The following is an 18088-nucleotide window of genomic DNA, read 5'->3' on the forward strand; positions in this document are numbered from 1 at the left end:
TATGGTTTGGGTGTTCTGGCCTTCTCTATCTTAGGGGAGCTCAGTGAGGACACTCTGATTTTCTTCAAGCGTCTAAGGAACTGTTTGGTTAGCAATGACGCTAGTAGTGGATTAAGTAGTTTTATTTTTTATCCTTTAGGCGTTGCAATTCAACGAGGAGTTGGAGCCCAGCTTGTCGCTAGGCTGCCAACCAAAAGCTTTGTGTAATCTTATTTTAAATTAATTTCCAATCTTACAATTAATAATTTAAACACTTCTATAAATAATAAAATTACCAAATGTGTATTTTCCTTACGTGTTCCATATACTCCTTTTAATTTTAGTAATAACATAGTATTTAATAGGGATAGTTTTGTACACTCCTTCGGTCTCCTAAATATCTTGAATTAGTAAAAACGGACTAATAATTGAGGACGGAGGGAGTATATAGAAAAATCGCGCCGATCCCGCCACTCATTATCGGTAATGCCAAGGTATCGTATTAAAAAAAATTAAATATATATATATATATATATAAAAGATATCAATGAGGAGGATATAACAACTAACCGACATTTATCATCGGTAGCAGACAAATAATTTAGGACGGAGAGAGTATATAAAAATACCACGCCAATCCCGTCACTTATTATCGGTAGCGCCAAGGTATCATATTAGAAAAAAAATAAAAAAATAAAAGAAAAGAATACCAACGCCACTCATTATCGATAGCGCCAAGGTATCGCATTCTAAAAATTTAGATATCTATAAAAGAGAATACGAATGGGGAGGATATAATAACTAACCGCCACTCATTATCTGTAGGGACTAATAATTTAGGACGCATGGAGTATATAAAATTACCGCGCCAATCCAAGGTATAATATTAAAAAAAACAATGAAGAGGAGATAACAACAAACCACCGACTCATCATCGGTAAAACCAAACCAAAAGGTTTGGATACCGTATAGTGTAGACGAGCGAGCGGCTAGCTGATAGTCCAGCCCAAAGCCAACCACCGTCTATTGGCGTTCGAATGAGCATAATAAAAGATTAATATACCCTATTATCAAGGCTTTGTTCGCCGATGTGGGGTTTCTCCCTTCACGGGTGAAAGCGTTCGCTTTTTTAATCCTGACAAAGTTATTTCTAATGTTAGTTGCTCGAAAATGCACTAAATACATGGATAAGTGTGTTTCATGTGGATATGGTCTTAGTGTCTTGGTTTTCTCTACCTTAGAGAAACTAGGTGTGAATACTTTATGTTTTTTTGAGCGTCTGAAAAATTGCTTAGTTAGTAATGATGCTAGTAGTGGTGTTGGTAGCTTATTTTTCATATATTAGGTATCGTTATTCAAAAAGGTGTTGGAACCCAGCTTGTTGCTAGGTTACCAACCAAAAGTATGTAATTACATTCTTAAATGCATGTTTATGTAATTATGCAAAATACCACGCCAATTCTACTTAAAACACATATTAATGAAAATATGCATAATATTACACCAAAAAAAAATACATAAGAAAAAAAAAATAATCAATCAAAAATCTTAAATGATATTTTTCTTAAATATTTTTATTTGTAGCTTTTATTTTAACGTCTTGAATGATATCTTCCTCGGCAGAAAACAAAATTAATAAATCAATCCATAAATATTTTTACTGTTATCTTCTATTTAAACACTTCTATAAATAATAAAATTACCAAATGTGTATTTTTCTTACATGTTCCATATACTCATTTTAATTTTAGTAATAACATAATATTTAATAGGGATAGCTTTGTACACTCCTTCGGTTTCCTTAATATCTTGACTTAGTAAAAGCGCATTAATAATTTAGGACGGAGGGAGTATATGAAAATACCACGCCAATCCGGCCACTCATTATCGGTAGCGCCAAGGTATCGTATTAAAAAAAATTAATACCGAGAAGTCCTCGTGTTGATTGTCTTTTTTTAGTTAGTAATGATGTTGGTAGTGGTCCAGGTAGATTTATTTTTCATAGGTTGGGTGTTGGTATTCAGAAAAGGATTGGTGACCAGCTTGTAGCTCGGTTGCCAACTAAAAGTGTAAAAACTCAATTTTACGCAATAATGTTTGTAGGATACAATGAGGATGATATAACAACCAACCGACACTCATCATCGGTAGCATACTAATAATTTAGGACGGAGGGAGTATATAAAAATACCGCGCCAATCCCGTCACTCATTATCGGTAACGCCAAGGTATCCTATTAGAAAAAGATTAAAAATATATAAAAAAAAAGTACCAACGCCACTCATTATCGGTAGCGCCAAGGTATCGTATTCAAAAAAATTCAAATATATATATCCTTCTTTATACTGCAGTAGTGTCCGGTGGTGTCACCCAACGATCAGGATACATCCTTTGTTATCAACTAGCGGCTGGGATCTCACCCCCTCTCAGTTCAATCCTTGCTGTCCTCCTTAGTGAATGCTATCTAGCCATTATTATCGTGGCCCACCAACTCTCTATCTAAATAGCTCACATTATCTAACGCCCGGTTAGCATTATCATTCGTAATCAATTCGTTCGCACATTCTTCATTCAGAGCATCTCCAATGCAAGGGGTAAAGGTTTTGAATTAGTATGACACCTAGGATTTAAGACTTTTTACACCAAAGTTTTATCTCCAATATAAGGGTGGGGGTCATAGAAAAAGAAGACATGGCTTATTGGGGGTAAAAGAGAAGGTGGAAACAAAACTTTCTTCATGACCCTAGGTCTTAAGTCCACATCATCTTTTGTCTCTTAATTTAAATAAAAAATGTAAGATAATACATTGTAGATTCAAGATGAAAATTAGGTAGAGAGTGGTATTTTTAATTTTTTTTTGTCGTCCGTCAAGTCATTAGTGTCCACTGATAACCATTTTCGTCCCAAATAAATCCATTCTTCAAAGAATTGTTTTTAGATTTTATTTTAATGGCCTAGAATCGAAGCTTCCGAATACCTTACAGGTTAATTTTATTGCACATACATTTTTATAAAGTTATTCTTATCCATTTAGATTCCTTTAGTTTTAAACATTCTGAATACGTATGTGGTTGGTTTTTCAAGAATAATCACCAACATCAGGTTCTTCAGAGGCCCGGTGGGAATTCTCGCCAAATAGAATAACTCACCAGTGAAAACCTCAGGTATAAATGCCTTCCCTTTAAGTTTTTTATATTTTCAAGTTTACCGCGCCTTCAATCTCTTCATGTATGTACCTAATTATCCTATGATAAAGTTCCAACCATAAACCATACATACGATGGGTATATCATCTACAGGTGGCTTAGGATTCTCTTCCTGTATTTGTTCAATTCGAAGAAACGTATATATATGCTTTGTATATTGTTGACTACCGTTTCTCTTTTCGTTAAATATATCCAACACAAATGATTAAGCTATCCAGTTCCAGATGTGATATGGCGGCCTAAATTGCCATCCCTCAGAGCATCCACAGTGGGCGAGTATAACCAAATTTATGGGATGAGATCGTAACACAGTGGGACGGAGTAAAGATCAAATTTGGACCAAAGATCAAATTCCAGACCAAATATGGTCGCGACCAAATCCCAAATCCTAATATAGTCGGGCGTAAATTTAAAGTACGCTTGTTGCTGGACGGACACCCAACCATCCGCCCGTTCACTTACTCATCAGGCGGGCACCAAACCATCCGCCCCATTCAAAATGAAATTCATCAGGCGGACACCCAATCATCCGTCCGTTCACATTTCGTCAGGCGGACACCAAACCATCCGCCCCATTCAAAATGAAATTCATCAGGCGGACACCCAACCATCCGCCCGTTCACTTACTCATCAGGCGGACACCAAACCATCCGCCCCATTCAAATTTCAGGCGTAAACCAATTTTACGCCCCATTCAAGCGTACACCAAATTTACGCCCGTTTTCGTGCGGTGATTAATTTTACGCGCGACCAAATTTGGTCTTCTCCCCATAACGTCACAGTACAGATTAAACTCATATTTAGTCTTTTTTTTTGGTCTTTGATCTTTGAGTTTAGTCGTACCATTGCAGTCGCTCTCAGAGACTAATTTCAAATAGTTTACGTAGTTGTTTCAACTTATTGATGACAGTATCTTAATCATTTGCGCGAGAGTAAATAGATGGGTTTGTATTTCTTCTTTTTCATTTTTGGGTATAGTTTGGTATTTGTGAAAGCTAAAAAGGGGTTGCTGATATTAGAGAATCTAATGAGGGGATTTTTTTTTTTTTTTTTGACATTATTGTAGGGAATGTCACCCTCTCCACCAATGCCACCAAAGTATGCCCCAACATCGACATTCCAGTTGTTCTAGAATTGCAAAAAATGGTTAGTATTTGCTTAAATGTTAAAAATAAACATTAATTTCTCTTTACACTTGACCTAATTTAAAGGAAAACTTACACTAATCTCTTGACCAATGTTAAATTACCAACAATGATCCTGCTGGGTACTATTAAAAGAATTTCATTCACTGAAACCCCGTGAACATCGTAGCTATTAGTTTGGCACCTTTTTTGTATTCCCTTGATTCGTCGTACTTCAAAATTATGTCCATTTTTTGCTGCAGTCATAGAATTTCGTTACAAAACTGAGTTGTTTTAGATCCACCTACCAACACTAAGCTGCTATCCATGTCTGATTTCTACACTCTGATGTTTATATTGTTTACAGGTACCCAAATGCTAGAGCACCACGTCGATATGACCATGCAGATTAAGAAAGGTTAAGGAGTTGTACAATTTTGATTCGATAATTGAAAAACCATCTGCCAGCTTATGTCTGCTAAGTGGCACTCAGCGTACTAGGTCAGTCTTTTCTGTTCTTTCACATATCTGGAACCAGTTTATCCCTAAAAACCCAGGACTTAATTCTAAATTTTCAAATTAATCTTGAACCCTATATGCTGCCAGAGCCATGAAAGTATTAATTGAAAGTTTGTCGAGCTATCTTGCCTGCCCTCGGTTTAGCAAGAAAGTTCTTGATGACAATGGTGGCTTTTGGTGCAGCAAATGTAAAACAAAAGTGCATATGCCCATTGCCAGGTAAGCGCCCTTCACCATGTATTCCCTTATCCGGTTACATTGAGAAGTATCCAAACATTATTAAATTGACCCGTCAGCTTGGTTGTTAGCTTCGTTTAGTTACATCCCCGTATGATTATTTTTTTGATTTTTGTTAAAGGGAGAGCAAAAAGCGATCTGAGGAGAACGAAAATCGTGGTCGACTCGGTAACTAGGCCGATTCGTATGCTCAATTTTTAATTCGACTGAAATACCCTTCACATGCTTAGTCCCCACGTACTCTTAACCCAACCCAGTTTAACTCGCCAATTTTAGAAAGAGTAACTTCAACGATTTTTCGGAATCAGGTCTTCTGAATTCGCATCTTAGAGGCTATACATACTATCACGTAATTAATTGGTCATACATAATATGTTCATTCATAAAAGATTTTTTTTCTGAGGGAAAATGCTATATTGAAAAGGAAAAGAAGTTGGTCTAGCCAACAGAGTGCAAAATGCAGTTAACAACTCTCAACAAACTGAGAATGTGCTTCAAAAAAAAAAGAAAAAAGAAGCTGATAATGTAACTAGCAATAAAAACGTAGAGACCTAATTTCTGCACCAAAACAAACTGGGACGCAGACCAAAACAACTAAACACAGCAGGGTTAACCAACTCTTAACAGTTTGAAGCCCGCAACACACAGCAGATCCAGCTATCCAATGACTGCAGTACACTGCAGTTCAATGCCGTGCCTTGTACTGCAATTCCGTGACTGCATTCCACGGAAAAGAATGTAGTACAGACCTCCTTGCTCTTTCCATCAATAAAATCTTATGCACTAATCTTCATCTAAACAAACAATTTTCATTTCTTCAGTTCCACCATTTCTTCATATTTCTTAATCCTTTTCATGTACGGTTCCGATCAGTTATTGGAGAATTTGTTCTTATTCTTTTGTTTCTCCCAATAAGAAAATCTTGGAAGTGAAGGCAATGGAGAACTACGTTTCAATTTCAATCCGATGTAGTGATTGCTGTTGACGAAGCCGATAACCACCATATTCTTTCTTATCTTCGGGTAAGCATCCTTGGTAATAGGAACAAAAGTTATGCTTTGTTCTTCACTCAGATATACAACCGTTGTGGTGAAAGCCTCAGCAATAATAAAACCACTCTCTGGCATTTTCATCCACTCATTTCCATGTATGCCGTCTTTCAACTGTTTTAACAAATCGACACCCCAAATTTCCTCATACATGGTCCGGTGGCATTCTATATTACCTAGCATTACTTCTCGCAGATACCTACAAGGGTTGTGATGCTTTACTTTGATAGCCAATTGCTTCAACAACACATGATAACTGCAGTTTCCATCTTTTGACATCTCTTGTGTAGCAGCGATGAATTTTCGCATTATCAAAGGCAGATGAGTCAAGTACCTTGGATTAACTAAGATAATATCTTTCTTTTGTGCTGCTAGCATTTCTCGGTTCCTTTTTTCTCCCAATTTCGCCAAAATATTAACAGTTTTGTCGATATGCTCATAGAAAGATGGCTCCCGTACAGTGGATCTATCTTTAATTAGTTGCTTCTTGGACTTACGACCCATGTATATTTCCGATACGTCTGGATCTAAGAGGGTGATAATGCCTGGAAATGCAATTGGTTGCAGTTGGGCTAGTATTCTTACTTGTTTATTTTCTGTCACTCGTTCCCACCTATTCCGAATTGCAAAGAACTCTGGTGTCTCTTCAAATGGTAGCGTAATCTGGATTGAAGACGGGGGTGAACTACTCAACTGCCTCCAAAAAGGATCAATAATATTAAGCGGTATGACCTTGCCTTCTTTGTTCAACGCGCTTAATTCGCATGCACATGGAAGACCATTAACTGTACGAGCCAAACAATTGCATATCATATCAACATCCATCGACTCCATGTCACCATTTTTAGGTATCTCATCATATACGATGTTCAAAGCTCTAATGGACACAAAATTGAGGATTTCTTGAAATAAGTTTTCTGCTTTATGATCATGCATTTGTATAGTTTTGCTTTTCTCAAACTCCGCATCAACATGGACATGTTCATTTTCATAAGAACAATGAGCACACAGAAAGCAAGTAACAAAATTACCAAGTGAGTTACCTAAGTATAATTTCAACTTGGCGTGTGCACTCTCAACTCTACTTGTTGCGACGTTGTCAAAATGTTTAATTTTGTCAGTCCAAGCCAAGACAAACTTCTCCTTGTATGGATCTAACCAAGTTTTAGTCACATACCTCACAGCATCCTTGTGTGTCGGTTCCCATGTACTGATAAATTTATTAAATTTGCTTGGTAATCCTCTTCCGATCGTGACGTAATAACATCCTTCCATGCCTCGTACCATTTTTTGAGTTCCTTCTTTTTTTTTTCGTCTTGCTTCTCCTTTTGTTTCCCTTTTTTTCTCTTTTTGGGTTATGACAGTATCAATCTTCTTCGGTTTTTCTTTGTCATCAGCAGTTGTAGGCTTGAGCTTGAAGAATTTTTGACCTTGTGCATACACATTTTTTCCTATATGCCATGCGCAAAGAAGATGAGATGAATGGGGAAAACATAATCAATTGCTTTAATTAAACCAACTTCACAATCAGTGACGAAAACAGATGGAATCTCATTTCCTCTATAAAGTCGCTTAACACACTCTAAAGCACATATGTAGTTTGCTTCTTTTTCTCGACTCATAAAGGCCACCGCAACTGTGAATGTCGCTCTCGTTGAGGTATGAGACACAACGTGGAATAACGGTAATCTATACTTGTTAGTTTTATATGTGCAATCCAATAGGAGAAATTCATGAAAACACTGTGCCAACTTCACTGAAACCGGATGAGCAAAAAAGAGATCTGTTACCTTCTTTGTCATGGGATCATACTTATATTCAACCGTGTAATGTTGCTCTAGTGCTAACTTGTAGAAATGCTGCATCATTGATCTGCCTTGCATTGCACAAATTTTAAATTTGCGCCTTGCATTATAAATGGTTCTCATGGTAGAACAGTTTTTCGGGTTATCAATTTTGATATTGGTAAGAATTTCCCAAGGTCGAGAACCACTGTTTGTCAATTTTTCAACTTCTAACTTTTCTTTTTCCTCCAATCTTCCAGCATAACCATGTCCAACTAATGTGGTTGACAGTGGGTGATTGTGGTAACCACATACAACTCTAAGTTTCCATTTCCCATACTTGTCACAACTTCCATTTAGACGAAATGGACAATTACATTTGACACTGCCGCATTTTCTCTTTTTTGTCGTAGTGGTCTTTGGCACATAGCTTTTCGCTCTGTGACTAGTGTGCTTGCCACTTCTTTCACAACACAATTGTACCCGAGATCCTTGACCATTACCTAAAGTGTCTTTCATTTGTGATGACTTACAGATAATCTGAAAATTGTGTGCTTTACCAATAGACACGCACCACGCCTGTAATTCTTCTCTAGTACCAAATCCCTCCCGTTTTAGAAAATGTTGTGTAAAATCTGGTTGTTCCGATGACACCAAAAGTTCGGGGATGGGATTAGGTTCTTCATTGCAAGGGAGAGATGTGGATTCAAAAACCTGAGCATTAAAAGAAGTTCTATAAGTAAACAAAAAAAAGAAACCAAAGCCTGATTATTTCAACTCTATATAGACGATGAATACAAAAATTAGTTCAAAACGTATGTGAAAACACACACAACTCAATAGTAATGGCGTGATGATAAGTAACAGTGAAAACATATCTTCAAGTTCAGTGCATGAACGAACCAAGTTTTTTTTTTCTTTTTTTCCAGAGAGACGTATATATGAGGTGGTGTTATAATGTTTTACGTACCTGGGATTCTTGGTTCCCAGTAACATCAAGTATATTTGATTCCTGGTTTCCACAATAAGTCATGACTTGATTTAGGGTTTAACGGTGTTTAGGTTTTTGGTGATAATAAGAAGAAAATTCTGATTTTATTCTCTTGAGCTTTCGTTTCTATAACTATATATTAGGTTAACTTACATAGGTTAGGTTTAAGGGCATTTGGAAGAAAAAAAACTTAAAACTTGACTCATTATACGAATCAGACTAGTTACCGACTCGACCACGATTTTCGCTCTCCTCGAATCGCTTTTTACTCTCCCTTTAACAAAAATCATTTTTTTTGGCAGGTGCTTAAGATGCAAGACCACCCCCACCATAATCAGTGGCCATGAAAAATGAAAAACGCCTATTGAGATTTTGGATACTGATAATAAAAAAACTATTTCCCAGCTCATCTATATGACATTTTCCCCCTCCTACCCGGTGAGTTTAGAAGTCCAGTTCATGTAGGTGAAGCCATTTTCCCCCTTTAAACCACCCACTCAATACTACGAAAATATTGATTGAAAACAGTTGGTACTATCTTGCTTGCCGGTTGCTGTAGCAAGAAAGTTCTTGGTGAGGATGGTGACCTTTCGTGCACTAACTGAGAACAAGGTGGACCTTCCCGTTGCCAGGTTAAGGATATGCAATATATATTAGAGTATCTTAGTTTGTTTATAAGTATGCGCCCGTATTTAGTTAGCCTAGTTTAATTGGGGACCATCCGAATTAATTGGGGGTCATATATTAGAGGACAAAAAAGGTCACTAGAACCTAATTTGGGTCACCCCTTATAAAAATATTTTTTAAATGGCTAAAATACCCCTAAATGATTAGTGTTAAAATATAATTAATTAGTTAGTGATAATCTTACTTAATTAGAGATTAATTTTTCTTTTTCCATATTTTTTGTCTGCAATTTTTAGTCTAACTTTTTTTTTTTCTTTTTGCCCAGATAGTATGAAAAATCGTTAAGGTATTAAAAAATTTCATTGACGACCCTCAACAGTCGTTAATGTTTAGACTGTTTAAGTGACGACTCTAAACTGTCGAAGATTCATTAATGGCGGAAATGTACGACAGTTTTGGGTCGTCGTAAAAATAATCAATTCCCTGACGACCCTTTGGAAGGGTCGTTATGTTTTGGTTACGCATTTGACGACTTAAACAGTCGTTAATGTTTTAGAAATGTCATTATAGACTGTCGTAATCTCTAAAAAGAGTCGTTAGTGTATGACAGTTTAGAGTCGTTATTGTTTTGACATGATGTATATGACGACCCTAAACTGTCGTTAATGTCGGTGAAGGGTCGTTAATGAGGGTCGTTACTTGAAAAGAAAAATATTAATCAAGAGTAAAATAGTATATTCATCTTCCGATTTTTACACCCCTGAAAAATTTGGGGGCAAACAAAATTCCATGGCCCCAAAATGGAAGTTATGGCCCCCAATTAAACTAGGTTAGTTAGCATGATCATGGCGTGTTTGCAACGCAGGTTCCTTTCTATGCTTCGTTCCATCGTTTTTGTATCTCTGGATATTGAGGTTCAGAAGTGGTTCTCCACAGCGCATCCAAGCTCTTGAGCAGGTTTGAGGTAAATAAAAGTAATGTATCTTCCTCGCTATCCCTAGAACACTAGACTGTATTATACTATTATTTCAACTCAGTATTCCTTCCTCTGCTGACAATCATTCGTCTAGGTCCCATTGTATATTATGTCATCGAGTAACTTTTTAGCTGGCATTTTTTCTTATGACATGTTGGCAGTTGTAGCTCACTTGGTTTATGAAACATGCTGCAGGTAAACCATAAATCTTGCAGAATCGGTCTCCTGACTCATTCTAATTCTGGGCATCACAAACGGAGCATGTCTCACAAGTTGTTGTGTAATGGAAAATGAACCTGTAAAGAAGTAAGTTTCCTGAAAAATGTCAGGTAGCAACAGTCGGCCACGCATTTATATCCACATGCTACGTCCCATATTTGATAAGCAGTAAATTTTAATCATGCTTAAAGTCTAGGACCTCAACTTTGTGTGCAGGTCTGTGTGTCATATTCGTAAGCAGCACAAGGACGTGGAAAAACGGCACGGGCTATTTCACATCTTCTTATGCTGGGATATTAAACAGTCTCTTTAGATGAAAGAAAAAGCTTGAAAAAGAATCCGTGTTTTGAAGGAAGGTCAAGAATATCATATCAGTTTTGTTAAAGTTTCTTCTTTTACAAAGTTTTTACCAATTTTCTTTTCTTTCTTTTTTCTCCACCAACACCATCAATTGCATTCTCTATTGGAACTTGAACGTTTTATACCCTCCTCCTCTTTTTTTTATTACAGTGATAGATCATTTGATTATCTCCGTAACAACACCAAAAAAAAAAAAAAAACTAACCTTAAATTCCATTTCGCGAAAATGGATTCGATCAATTGCAGATAAAAATTTGATTGCCGCTTGAAATTTTATAGAATCAAATTAAAATGAAAACAATTTCAAACTAAAATGAAATCAATTTAATACCAACAAACACCACAGTTATCACTCACACTACCAATGACTACGCCTTCTAAAAATTGAACACATAAATTTTTATTAAAAAAAAACACACAACTGTGTGACTTGGGCGATACAAACCAGAGGATAACAGACAGAAGAAGCCAGACATGGTGCGACAGTAAAGCATCTCAGAATATAACAGTGTGAAATAGCCCGTGCCGGTACGGCATGGGTGATTCCCTAGTATTATAAAAGGAAGTGGTGTTTGTCTATCCGAATATATCCGACCTTTAATTTCATCATCCTACGACATGGATTGATAGTTTTGGGAGAGATATTTTTGAGCGCAAGATGCCGTGGATTTCCTGATTTTGTTAGGGTCCTTTTAATAACTTGGTTTGTGGGATTTTGGAAGAATAGAAATCTCACCAACACATACTCTTGCCAAGAATTACTAACCTTTCCTTATAGGACTCGGTTTCCTAACTACCAACAATCAAGAACAACCATTGATTTCGGTTTCCTAATTTAAAAGTTTTCCTTTCGCTAATACACTGATAAGATGTATTTAGAGTTTCTCCAATGGCACGTGTGTGGAGATAAATGTCAAAATTCACCTAGGATACACATCCATTTTCTCTAAAATCATTTTCCAACCATGATGTCTTAAACCAATGTATAAATGACTTTCGGTAGACAATGTCAAGGAGAATGTCAAGGAGAATGTCAAGTTTTAGACATTCCTCTTGACATTGCCTACCGTCCTAGTCAGTTTTTAATTAATTGAATTGACTTTAATATATTAACCAACCATTTTTAGCTTTAGCAAAATCTTAATTATGGAAAATAAAAATTATACTAATTAAAAGAAGAGGTAACATGTAATGTCATTGGAGATGGATCTTTTTTTCTCCCTAATGTTAAGGAAAAATAGATCGGAGATGTCTTATTTGTGTTGCCACATAGGAAGCACACACAATGACCATTGGAGAAGTTCTTATAGAACAAACAAACATTAGATTTTACACTCGATGTTGTCTAAACAGGATTATCATGTACGCATCTTGATAAGAAACGATTTGTTTCTTATTCACGGCCACCAGAAACAAGCTCAAAGGCTCATGATTCTAAGAACTAATTCACCAAACAATAACACTTTTCTTAATATTTTTCTTATTTATTATCATTGAATGGAAAAGGCCTATTTAAAGGCTATATTACTTGGAAAATAAGAAAACAAACCGTAAAACAAATCCTATGAGAATCCTAATGATAATAAAATACTTATTTTAATTAATAATAAACTCATAATAAATCTAATAATAAATACTGAGTTCTCCATAAAAGCACGTTTCATAGTCACTAGCCAAGGCGGCTTCCATATTTTAGCTAGACTCGACCCATATAATAGACCAAGAAGAACAAATATGGTTAACCGACGTATCGGATCAGCAACGTCGACAGGACCAACAAGACGTGGTCTTATCATTCCACCCTCGTTAAATGGGACTTTGCCCACAAAGTCCTCTATGCATATCGGCTCCACATATGATCTTACCATTCCACCCTCCTTAAATAGGACCTTGACCCCAAGGTCCGGTTTTGACGCTCCTACAACTTTGTTTTCTTCTTGGGCGAATTCCAAAGGAACATTAACGGTATCATAAATTTTAATCCCGTCATTTGGTTTTGGGATTGCAATAATGAAACAATCAAGTGTAGTTGCAGCAGGTTGTGGCTTCACGACTTTAGCTCTTTGATGTCCCTTGAACTCTTGGAATGTAGATCTCCAATAAGCACAACTTTCGTCTAAATTTCGACGCAAATTAGTTAGTGCTAGTGTTGGGTTATCACTTCCAAAACGCTTCAATAAAGCAAAACAAAAATTCTTCCAAGATCCTGAAATATAATCTTTCATCCACTTGTACCATTTAACTGGACCACCAATAAAATGATCACTAGCTACCTTCACAAAATCTTCCAACGAAATTTTGCGGAAGTCAAATATTAATTGTGCTTGAAATAACCAACCTTCGGGATCTCTGCCATCAAATTGCTGGCATAACAGCATTTTCCTGGATTGTTCGTGCATACCGGCAAAGGTATTGGATGAATCTGTTGGGCTTGACGTGGAGCTAAAAAAATGGGCTTACGGGTATTGGCTGACAGTTGGGCCTCACGGGTAATGGGCGGAGCAAGTGTACAAAAAGAGAAAAAACCGTTGGACAGAAATAGTTGACGACCAAGAGGATTTTGGAATAACTTTCTAGGGTTCGGTAAAAAGACACTACGAACGAACCAATGGATGTAGTGCAAACAACTAAGCACTTGACAAGGTTTTTCTTACCTTAAATTTATAATCAAACCGCAACCAACTCCGCTGACCAGTTTAAGCTTCTGAATGTTCTAATTGTCGCGTCTTGATCTACGCGATGAAACCAGATGTCAACGTCGGACTTGGATGAATGTGTACACCCGTAGATAGGAAATCCATGTCGTGTATTTTTTTTTTCGGATACGGCGAAATATGATGGTGATAGCAGTGGGTCAAACGACGGTGATTGATGATAATGATAGTCGCGGAAGCTGGGATAGGAAAAAACTGCTCTGATACCAATGATAAGAAACGATTTGTTTCTTATTCACGGCCAGCAGAAACAAGCTCAAAGGCTCATAATTCTAAGAATCAATACACCAAACAATAACATTTTTTTTAATATTTTTCTTATTTATTATCATTGAATGGAAAATGCCTATTTATAGGCTACATTACTTGGAAAATAAGAAAACAAACCCTAAAACAAATCCTATGAAAATCCTAATGATAATAATATACTTATTTTAATTAATAATAAACTCATAATAAATCTAATAATAAATATCGAGTTCTTCATAAAAGCACGTTCCATAGTCACTAGCCAAGGCAGCTTCCATAATTTAGCTAGACTCGACCCATATAATGGACCAAGAAGAACAAATATGGTTAACCGACGTATCGGATCAGCAACGTCGACAGGACCAATAAGACGTGGTCTTATCATTCCACCCTCCTTAAATGGGACTTTGCCCACAAAGTCATCTATGCATATCGGCTCCACATATGATCTTACCATTGGTATCAGAACAAAAATTCATAATGCCCGTCATGAGTGCATTATGACGGGCAGCAGAAACGATTTGTTTCTTATTCACGGCCAGCAGAAACAAGCTCAAAGGCTCATGATTCTAAGAACCAATACACCAAACAGTAACACTTTTCTTAATATTTTTCTTATTTATTATCATTGAATGGAAAACACCTATTTATAGGCTACATTACTTGGAAAATAAGAAAACAAACCCTAAAACAAATCCTATGAGAATCCTAATGATAATAAAATACTTATTTTAATTAATAATAAACTCATAATAAATCTAATAATAAATATCAAGTTCTCCGTAAAAGCACGTTCCATAGTCACTAGCCAAGGCGGCTTCCATAATTTAGCTAGACTCGACCCATATAATGGACCAAGAAGAACAAATATGGTTAACCGACGTATCGGATCAGCAACGTCGACAGGACCAATAAGACGTGATCTTATCATTCCACCCTCCTTAAATGGGACTTTACCCACAGAGTCCTCTATGCATATCGGCTCCACATTACCACATCTACTTCTCTGACGGTTCTTTCTCCTCACTCCTCCGTCCTTCTCCAATGTTTTCCCCATCCAGTTTTCTCTAATATTTTTTCATAGCATGAAGGTTCTCGCCAATTTTTCTTTTGAGGGTTTTAAAGTACGCTAGATATTCTTTAGATCAGTAGTGTAACCTAAATCAATTTTCGGTTTATTTTTATTCTCAATTATGTCTACACGTACGTTTGCAACTTTAATGTGTTTCCACATACAAAAACTAAGACTTCATCTGTCTAATGTTGATAGCAAGGAGAAGAAGTGACATGGCTCTTTTTACTTTTATATTTCCCTTTTACAGTTTTTTGTTTGTGCAGTTGGATACTTGATGAATTCAAAATTTAACTTTTGGTGTCTGATTGAGCTTTTGAAGTTGTTGCTAATTCGATTAAGGCTACCCTCAAATCACTTTTTTGGCTACGCTTTATATTCTTTTGTTTATTTTTGAAGTAATACCATGTGGTGGTCTGATGACAGCAAAAGTGGAGATGTTGATAACTACGGTGTTTCATGGTAAGTAGGCTAAAGAATAATCATTATATAAGCCACAGGTAGAGGCTTTTCATCGCACACTCTCGCAAACAGTAAGTCTTCTGTGAAATATGCAGTTACTGTTGGATATTTTCAATATGGTTTGCCGCTATGCTGGGGGACCAGGGGGCGTAGCTCCTCCCGACTGTGTTCGACCTGTTGGTTTTGAATTTTGAAAACCTATTTCGATTTCCAGAAATTTCTATCGACACGTCTCTTCGCATAGGGTTTTCTTCTGAAGAGAAACCATTAATGGATGACCGTTGAAAGCGTCTGTTGGAGATGAAAAGCCATCTCCAAAAGGCATGAATCCTTTTTAAATAGCGAAGGTTTTCTCCCATTCCAATACATCAATTCAATCTGTTTTCTTCTTCTCTAAAAGCATCATTAGAACCTTATACAGTGTGATTCTTGGTCGGGTCAAGGAAGTACAATCCTTGAATTCGGTTACGGTGTTAGGGCTTCATTGAATCCTGAAGGCATAATTCGAGAGACCTGTTGTACTCGCCAAATTATTTTGGAAAGGTCGAATTATTGTCTAAAAGAATCGAAAGAGCCTTGAAGTCAGGGGTACGCCATTGTTCTGTTTCTGTTTTATCCTCTAAGTTTAACCCAATTTTCCAACAGTTATTACGTTGGTTCTCTATCTTGACTGTGCAATTTCCTTTAGGTATATTAGGATTATGCCGCGACCTGGGACAAAAATAATCCTAAACTGCTAATCTTAATTTTAGATTTGCTAAATATAAGGGAGTCTACTAGCATTGAAGCCATGAACCGTATAAGATAGCAAAATGGGTGGTAGTAGGAAGCATGACGAAAAACAACTGGGTGGTAGTACTTTGTAGTTAACTTGGTGTACTTTCCTCATTAATTCTTCAAGATATTTATACAATTACGAGACTTGATTCTCAAGATATTTATACAATTACAGGAATAACTTGTTAAGGATCGAGCAAGAGAGAGAAGAGCATAAACGCGCGGAAGCAATAGATCTACATTGAGAATAACTTGGTCTAGTTTCCTCATTAATTCTTCAAGATATTTATACAATTACAAGACATGATTCTCAAGACAATTCCTAATATAATTCTCACAACGTAAAGTGCATATCTCTTAAATATGGACTCTAATATATTATTTCCTATTACCCTCCCTCGAGATGGAGCATGTACATCACGAATGCCCATATTGGACAAAAGAAATTTAAACTGATCTTTCCATGATGCTTTTGCGAAAATATCTTCCAATCGTAGTTCAAGGACGTTACGGTCCCCTTCGAAGTTTTTGGACATTACGGTCCCATCTTTGTAGTTTAAAGACGTTTCAGTCCTCTTCGTAGTTTTTGGACATTGCGTTCCCATCTTCGTAGTTTAAGGACATTTCGGTCGGTCCTCTTCATAGTTTAGGGACATTACGGTCCCATCTTCGTAGTTTAAGGACGTTTCGGTCCCAATGGTAGTTTTAGAACATACAAGTTCCATTGTAGTTTAATGACATTAGGTCTCATCTTCATAGTTTTTGGATATTGCAGTCCCATCGTAGTTTAAGGACATTTCGGTCCCCTTCGGAAGTTTAAGGACATTACGGTCCCAATCGTAAGTTGAAGGACCGAAAACACATGATACACATCCATAATGAACGACAACAACAACAGATTGATAGACACATTTTTGTTTCTGATATAATCTCAATTGTATATATTGTTAGTGCTCGATTTTGTATTTATTATGGCTTTTTGTGTCTTTGTAGGTGTTTTTGGAGAAATAAGCTTTTGCGGCGAAATTGCCTCGGAAAGTGGTGTTTGCGCCCGTGGGAGAAAATTACCATTCAGACTCTCAGTTTGGATAAGGGGCACCTAAATTACTAAGGGGTGGCCACTTGCTATTCGCACCCATCAGCAGGATAAGGGGCAATCTTCTTCTACGTTTCAAAATAAAGAAATTGGCGGGAAAATGTTTTCATGCGACTGGCAGAGTTTGGATTCGAAATTGGACGTGACTGAATGAGATTCAATCACCTGATCTAGTAAAGATGGACTCTAATTGACTAAACAGGCCTGGTATGGTTTTTTAGTTCGACTTATTTGGGATGGATAATGAGGACTCGATAAAACAAGAAGTTGGTAGGCGGGTTCCCTGGATATTCAAATATGGCAACTACGTGGGGAATATGAGAAGATATTTTGATGGATTCATATCTATCGAGTCAGGGAGAGTTTTGGAAATTCTGAAGCCGCGTAAAGAAAAAACAACAACTAAGAGACGCGTCAACAAGGAAATAAAAAAGGCCAAGACTTGAGGGGAAGGAAAATGGATTTAATCGAGTTATTTTCTCATCTGTGGTGTATAAATAGTTGAGGAGAGTTCCAGAAAAGGTATCGAGACTTTAGGGGAAGTTTAGAACACCACAGAGCCGAGAAATCGAAGTTGCAGGAAACTGGGTTCTGCTGCTGCTGAAGGAGAAGACGAAGAACAAAGGCATGTCAAAGTCAGTCGCATA

General features: G+C 36.8%; 1 long non-coding RNA gene across 1 annotated transcript; it reads left to right on the plus strand.

Moving 5' to 3' along the window:
* Positions 1–4717: 4717 nt before the first annotated feature.
* Positions 4718–10791, plus strand: LOC113332998. Its single transcript, XR_003351760.1, has 4 exons — positions 4718–4810; positions 4916–5047; positions 10382–10480; positions 10688–10791. It is a non-coding gene; the product is annotated as an uncharacterized LOC113332998 (long non-coding RNA).
* The last annotated feature ends 7297 nt before the right edge of the window (positions 10792–18088 follow it).

This window comes from Papaver somniferum, unplaced genomic scaffold (genome assembly GCF_003573695.1).
Source record: "Papaver somniferum cultivar HN1 unplaced genomic scaffold, ASM357369v1 unplaced-scaffold_132, whole genome shotgun sequence".
NCBI classification, from domain to species: Eukaryota; Viridiplantae; Streptophyta; class Magnoliopsida; order Ranunculales; family Papaveraceae; genus Papaver; species Papaver somniferum.